Source organism: Chiloscyllium punctatum, unplaced genomic scaffold (assembly GCF_047496795.1).
Source record: "Chiloscyllium punctatum isolate Juve2018m unplaced genomic scaffold, sChiPun1.3 scaffold_210, whole genome shotgun sequence".
Classification (NCBI taxonomy): Eukaryota; Metazoa; Chordata; class Chondrichthyes; order Orectolobiformes; family Hemiscylliidae; genus Chiloscyllium; species Chiloscyllium punctatum.
Window position 1 is genome coordinate 237,497 of NW_027309944.1, and position 7,082 is coordinate 244,578.

The following is a 7,082-nucleotide window of genomic DNA, read 5'->3' on the forward strand; positions in this document are numbered from 1 at the left end:
CTGTCCATTCCGTCCACGCCGACCAGATATCCTTTCCTAATCTCGTCCCATCTGCCAGCAATTGACCCATATCCTACTAATCCTTCTTTTTATTCATATACCAATCCAGATACCTTTTGAATGCTGCAATTGTACCAGCCTCCAACACTTCCTCTGGCAGTACATTTAATACATACACCACACTCTGCGTGAAAACGTTGCCCCTTAGGTCCCTTTTAAATCTTTCATCTCTCATTCTAAACCTTTGCCTTCTAGCTCTGGTCTCCACCACCCCATGGAAAAGACCTTGCCTATTTATCCTATCCATGACCCTCATGATTTTATAAAACTCAAGCATGTCACCCCTCAGCCTTTGACGCTTCAGGGAAAAGAGTCCCAGTCGTTTCAGCCTCTCCCAATAGCTCAAATCGTCTAACCCTGGCAACATCGTCGTAAATCTTTTCTGAACACTTTCAAGTTTCACACCACCTTTCCAATAGTAAGAAGACCAGGCTTGCACGCAATATTCCAAAAGTGTCCGAACCAGTGTCCTGTACAGCTGCAACATGACCTCCAAACTCCTGTAGTCAATGATCTGACCAATAAAGGAAAGCATACCAAACAGCTTCTTCATTATCCACTTCCCTGCGACTCTACTTTGAAGGAGCTATGAACTCTAAAGTCTCTTTTTTCAGCAACACTCCCTAGGACCTAGACATTAATAAGTCCTGCTCAGATGTGCTTTCCCAAAATGCAGCACCTCACATTTATCTGAATTAAACTCCATCTGTCACTCCTCAACCCATTTGCCCATCTGATAAAGATCCCATTTAAATCTAAGGAAACCTTCGTCACTGTCCACTATATCTCAAATTGTGGTGTGATCTGAAAACTTCTTAACTGTACCTCCTACATTCAGGTCCAAATCTTTCATATATTGCCGAAAAGTAGCGGACCCAGCACCGATCTTTGTGGCACACCATCGGCCTCCAGTGTGAAAAACAACCGTCCGCCACCACCCTCTGTCTTCTACCTTCGAGCCAGTTCTCTATCCGAACGGCTAGTTCTCCCTGTATTCCATGAGATCTAACCTTGCGAAACGATCTTCCAGGAGGAACATTTTCAAATGCCTCGCTGAAGTCTCTATAGATCACATCCAATGATCGCCCCTCATCAATCCTTTCCGTTACTTCTTCAAAAAACGCAATCAATTTCTTGAGACATGTTTTCCCACACTCAAAGCCATGCTGACTATCACTAGTCACTCCTTGCCTTTCCAAATACATGTAAATCCTATCTCGCAGGATTCCCTCCAACACTTTAACAACTACTGATGTCATGCTCTATAGTTTCCTAGCTTTCACTGACCACATTTCTTAAATAGTGGCGCCATGTTAGCCAGCCTTAGTATTTGAAATTACCTCACCTGTGATGATCGGTTATACACATTTTTCAGCAAAGCACACATCGATCATTTCCCAACTTCCCATAAAGTTCCAAGGTACACCTGATCAGTTCCTGGGGATTTATCCACTTTTATGTGTTTCAAGACATCCAGCACCTCCTCCTCTTTACTATGGACGTTTTCAAGTTGTCACCATCTATTTGCCCACATTCTTTCTCTTCCATTTCCTTCGCCACATCAAACACCGATGCAAAACATTTGTTTAGTATCGAACCCATCTCCTGCGGCTGCTCACAAAGGCTGCTTGCTGATCTTTGAGGGACCCTGTTTTCTCCCTCCTTATCTTCTTGTCCTTTATGTATTTATAAAAACCCTTTGGATACTCTTTTACCCTATTTGTCAGAGCTATCTCGTGTCCCATTTTTACCCTCCTGATTACCCTCTTAAGTACACTGCTACTGCCTTTATAGTCTGAGGACTTACTTGATTTCCCGAGTCTTTCCGTGACAAATTGTTCCTTCTTTTTCTTAACCAAAAGCTTAGTTCTCTCGTCATCCAGCATACCCTACACCCACCAGCATTTCCTTCCACCCTAATCGGAATACTATATACTGTCTCTGGAAAGCTGGAATCTCATTTTTGAAGGCTTCTCATCTTCCAATGATAAAGGCTTCATTTTCCCAATCCCCAATTCCTGCATCTCACGAAACTGCCATTTGAATATAATGAAAAAATAAAGCACATTCTAAATGAAGGCTTTGATGAGGTGAGCTCTGGTCAGCCATGTCGATCTGGAGGCCACCAGATGCACGGAGAGTGCTTTCTATCAGAGCAGCTCCAGGTCAGTATCAGGCGCACAGACAGAATGGGGAAATAGATACACATCTGAACTCATGTCTCCCAACCTGGCAATCTGAAGCTGTGCACAGACATTCTGGGAAACATCTCCAAAATTAGGTCATCAAGATCGGCCTAAAAGTCTAATCAAAAATAAATCAGTCATTCAGACTAAAATATCCATCAGGTTGCACAAAACATTCCCGGTCTCATCCTGCAGGTTCTATGAATCTCGCTCCCTCTAATGTCCTGCAGATTCCTATCCCCTCCTATATTTGGACCACCCTCCAGATTCTGCAGCCCTTCCTACCTCCTATCATGACTGGGATTCTAAAACTCTTCCTTCTTTTACAATATTCCCTAGAAGGGTACTGTAGGGTGGTGGGTGTTACAGGTTTAGGGAGGAATATCAGGATTGGACAATTTTGTAGCTATTAGTAATATTGAAGTGGCTAAAATTGGCTTTGACAATTTTGATGGTTCACGCTAATAAAGGAGGTAATGGAACTAAGGAGGATTGTAGGGACTGGAAGACGTTTCATAGTTTATGGGTTTTGTGGGGACTGGAGGAAGGTACCAAAACGGGGAGAATTTAAGATTGAAGGTTTCTGCTGAGAACCTCTATTGGGTTGAAGGCAGGGTTCTAGGTAGTGTGGAGTACGAGAAGAATCTTGGGGTCCACGTTCATCGATTCTTCACATAGGTCAGCCGTGTTGAAAGGGTGTGAAGAAGGCGTGTGATGTCTTAGCATTCTTTAGCAAGGGGATTGAGTTAAAGACCTGTGAGGTGAGGCTGCAGCTCCATATACCCTGGTTTGTCCACTCTTGGAATATTGTGTTATGTTCTGGTCGCCTCATTATAGGAAAGTTGTGGAAACTTTGGAGAGGGCGCAGAAGAGATTGATCAGGATGTTTTCTGGATTGGAGGGTAGGTTTAATGAAGAAATGTTGGGGAAGCCAGGGCTTCTCCCATTGGAATGAATAGGATGAGAGCTGACTTGATTGAGGTGTACGAGATGATGCGAGGCATACAGAAAGTGGGTGGCCTGAGAATCTTCCCTTGTGAAAATGGCTATTACGATGGGGCATAAGTTTAAGGTAGTTAGAGGTAGGTTTAGGGGAGATGTCAGAGGTAGGTACATTATGCAGATAGTGGTGGGTGTGTGGAATGCACTGCCAGCATTGGTGGTAGAGATAGTTACATTAGGGACATTTACTTAACTTTTGGACATGCGCATGCATTATAGTAAAATGAATTTCTCAAAATGGAGACTTGTGCCCAGTGCTATTCCACAAGGATCAGTGCTGGGTCCACTGTTGTTTGTGATATACATAAATAATTTGGAGCAATGTATAGTTTGTCTGATTAGCAAGTTTGCAGATGACACGAAGATTGGTGGAGTAGCAGAGAGTGAAGGGGACTGTCAGAGTATAGAGCAGGGGGGAGATGGGCAGAGAAATGGCAGATGGGGAGTCCAATCCAGGCAAATGCAAGGTGATGCATTTTCAGAAGATCCAATTCAAGACCAAACTAAATGAAAAAGTCCTGGGGAAATCTGACGTACAGTGAGATATGGGTATTCAGGTCCATTGTTCCTTGAAGGTGACAACACAGATCATTAAAGTCGTTAAGGCGGCATACGGCATGATTTCCTTCATTGGATGGGATATTGAGTCAAGGAGTTGGCAGATCATGTCACAGTTTTATCAGACATTGTTTCGACCACATTTGGAACATTACATGCAGTTCTGATCACCATATTACTAAACGTATGTGGATGCTTTGGAGAGGGTGAAGAGGAGGTTCACCAGGATGTTGTCTGGCATGGAAGAGGCTAATTATTTAGGAAGTGTGATTAGATTCGGATTATTTTAATTAGAAAGACAAAGGTTGACTGGGAAGCTGATTAAGGTCTACAAAGTCATGGGATGCACAGACATGGTGGATAGCAAGAAGCTTTTTGCCCCAGAGTGCGGTGAATGGAACAGATGACAGAGATAAAGTGGGTTGTATAGCCTGGAAGACCAAACAGAGATAGGGAGGGTAGTCGTGACTGAAGAAGTTCTTAGATATAGGAATATTTCCTTCTGCAGATTATTTAGACATGGAGGGCGTGGTGTCTGACGGATTTTCCAGAAGGACAGCAATTTTGGTTGGAGAATGTTTCACAGATAAATAAGTATAAGTAACCTCCTCCAGTTTGGTCAATTTGGGAAAGTTTGTAGGGAAGGGTGACATTTACACAGATAGGGGGGTAAGAGCTGGAGAAGGGTATGGAGATGAGTAAATGCATGGAGATACAGGAGGAACTTACATTGATATGGTGGGTGCTGGTGACAGGAGAATGTCACACAGATAGTGAGTCTTTTCGGAACTGGATTGGGAGAGTCACAGGCTTTCATTGGGTTCTGCAGATCGGGAGTGCTGCAGGGTCCTGAAAAGATTTTCGAGTCTCCAGCGAGTGATCGTGTCCTTAGGATTGGAAGAGGTTATGTTGATAGAGAAAGATTGAAGTCAATGTATGCTGTTTTCTTTTATTCTTGAACAGAGCCTCAATATCCCTCATGAGCCAGGAATCCCTAAACCTGCCAGCTTTTCCTTTAACTCTAACAGAGACACACTGGCACTGGATTCTTGACAACACACTTTTAAAAGCCTCCCATTTGTCAGCCATTCCTTTTCCTTCAAACAGACTCACCCAGTTGATGGGAGCATGATGTGGAGGAGCTTGTGTTGATCGGGGGTGGGCAAAGTTAAAAATCGCACAACACCAGCTTCCAGTCCAATAGGTTTATTTGGAGGCACTAGGTTTCAGAGCATTGCTCCTTCATCAGGTGGTTGTGGAGCCCAAGCACAAGACATAGAATTTATAGCAACAGGGTATTAGTGTCATGGAATGTAATATCAAACGAATTTACTGTTAATTTTAACTTTTGGGATGATCACCTGCGCTTTGAAAGCTAGTGTTTTGACATAAACATGTTGGACAATAACCCGGTGTTGTGTGATTTTTAATTCACTCAATCGACCTCTGCTCGATCCTGCATAATGGCCCCAAACCTGGCCCTGCTCCAGTTTAAGACACTAATCTGTGGAAATGTCTGATCTTTTTCCATAACTATGTTAATACGAAGACAGTTGTAGTCTCTGGACCCAAAGTGCTCTTCGACCGACACTTCAACACTTGCCCGACTTCGGTTTCTGAGGGGAGGTTCAGTGTCGCTCCCGCCTAAGTAGAGTGGGGCCCTCTATATATTGATCTCGGAAACTTTCTGGGACACATTGAAAAAATTCCACTCGATACAGGCCTTTTACACTCAGAGTCCCAGTCAATACAGGGGAAGTTAAAATCTCCAAACAGTACTATTCTATTATTTCTATAGGCACCTGCCATCTCTTTACACATCTGCTCCTCTAGTACTCGCAAGCTATTTGGGGGTCTAGAACACCATCCTAGTAGACTGACCATCCCCTCTTTGTTTCTAACTTCTCACCATATGTCCTCATTTGATGAACGCTTAAGAGTATCCTCTCTAAGCACTGTTTTTACGTCCTCCCTTATCAAAAGGACAACTCCCCTTCCTCACTTACTTGCCCCTCTGTCAGACCTGTAGCTTCTGTATCCTGGGACATTGAGCTGCCAGTCCTGCCCTTCTCTCAGCCATGTTTCTGTTATGGCTATAATATCTCAGTCCCCAGAGCTAATTCATGCTCTGAGCTCGTCTGTCTTAACAGTCAGGCCTGGTGTGTTGAAATAAATGCACTTTAAACCAAGAGGGTTTCCCTCCCTTGATTGTGCCCCTGGATATCCTGAATAAGAAACTTGCTCTTGATGGCTAACCCCTGCCTAACTAGTTTATACATTGCAGAGTAACAATACCAAATCTCCCTGCAGTGATACTGGTGATCCTCTGGTTCAATTCTAACCCATCCCCTTGTCCAGTTCACCCCAACCCAGAAGATATCCCAATGATCCAAGAACGGAAGACCCTTGCCCCTACACAAGCTCCTCAGCCACACATCCATCCGACCTATCTTTCTATTTCTATATCCACTGGTGAGTGGCACTGGGAGTAATCTGGAGATCACTACCCTTGAGGTCAGCTTTTTAACTTCTTACCTAACACGTGATACACATTTCCTAGGAGCCCATTCCCATTGTCTACCTCTGATATATGGACCGATGTGCACAATTACCTCTGGATGTTCACTCTCTACCTTCAGAATGTTCTGTCAAAGCTCAGAGACATCCTTGCCATTGTTACCCGGGAGACAGCACACCATCCTGGTTCAGCAGCCACACATCCTCCTGTCTGTCCCCTTCACAACGGAGTCTCCTGTCATTACTGCTATCATTAGACAGGATCTGACAAACAGAGACTGGGAGCAAATGCCTGCAGTTGGGGCTTTATTGGCAAAGTGGGAGTATTTTGAAGTGTTGCAGTGAGGATTCATGTCCAGTGTGTTCCTTGAAGAGTGAATGGCAAAGGCAGCAAGTTCAGCAAATACTGATCATGTGATATCGTGAGTTTGTTAAAGAAAATACAGTGCAATAAACACAGGTGAAGCCCTTTCCAAGTATAGAGAGGGCAAGGAGTCCTTAGAAAAGAGGGCCAAACAATGGTCATGAAATATCCTTGGCAGACAGTGCTATGGAAAAGTCACAAGGTACTTTACCAGTACCGTGAGAGTCAGAGGATTACTGGTGAAAGACTGAGGCCTGTTGGACACCAAAGGGACAAACTGTGTATGGAGCCAGAGTAAGTAGGTTGAGGTCTTCAATGAATACTTACCATCTCTATTCACACAGGAGAAAGGCATTGTAGCCGGGGATTTCAGTTGGAATGGTGAGGTTCTGGAA